Source organism: Garra rufa, chromosome 10, assembly GCF_049309525.1.
Source record: "Garra rufa chromosome 10, GarRuf1.0, whole genome shotgun sequence".
NCBI lineage: Eukaryota > Metazoa > Chordata > Actinopteri > Cypriniformes > Cyprinidae > Garra > Garra rufa.
Genome location: NC_133370.1, coordinates 39,515,994 through 39,516,825, shown reverse-complemented (window position 1 = coordinate 39,516,825; position 832 = coordinate 39,515,994).

The window sequence follows — 832 nt, the reverse complement described above, 5'->3', positions numbered from 1 at the left end:
ATATTTTTATGACAGTTTTTGGACATTTTGTCCATTTTGCACCTATGTGTAACTTTTTTTTTGAACGCACAAGGGAAGATTTTACAGACACAAATCTTTTGGTTAGCAGCTAACAGATAAAATAATAAAAACATACCTTTAGGATTCTACGAAAGGTTCTTCAGATGTTAAAGGTTCTTTATGAAACCATTTAGACAAAAAAGGTTCTTCTATGGCATCTTGAAGCACCTTTATTTTTAAGTAGGTGTTGCGATTGTGATTTACTGTATTTATAGATCTCACAATGTTCAGCAGGTTTTTGGGAACAAATAGGTAATATATTTGAAACAACAGAGACTGTGGAAAAGTGCATAAAAATGGCAGCAAGAATCCAAGCTGTTATCAAGGCCATTATGTAATGGAAATTTAATTGTGGTATTAGAGCAATACATAAGCCCAAAGCATTCAAACATAGTAAGAGAAAACAAATAAGGAGTGTTATTTACAAAAATACTACTCAGGTCTGCCGGAATGCTATACGGTCTCCCACAGCGTTTGATATTACAGGCTGGACAACTCCCCTAGAGACTCTCAAATGTCCATGGATACCATCAACACTGCACTGGGTGCATACCTTCAATGCACTGCTGTGGAACAATCCAGTTGAGGTCAAACATTACTCAAACTCAGGTTTGATCATTATTCATAAAAGATAAAGTGTGACAGGAATAAAACCAGACTATCTCATATATTTTCTATACTCAAGGAGAAAAATAAAGTTTGATATACATTGTAAAATATAATCTAGGCCATTGAAATAGTGAACATATGCTCCCAGGAATAGCTATGTGAT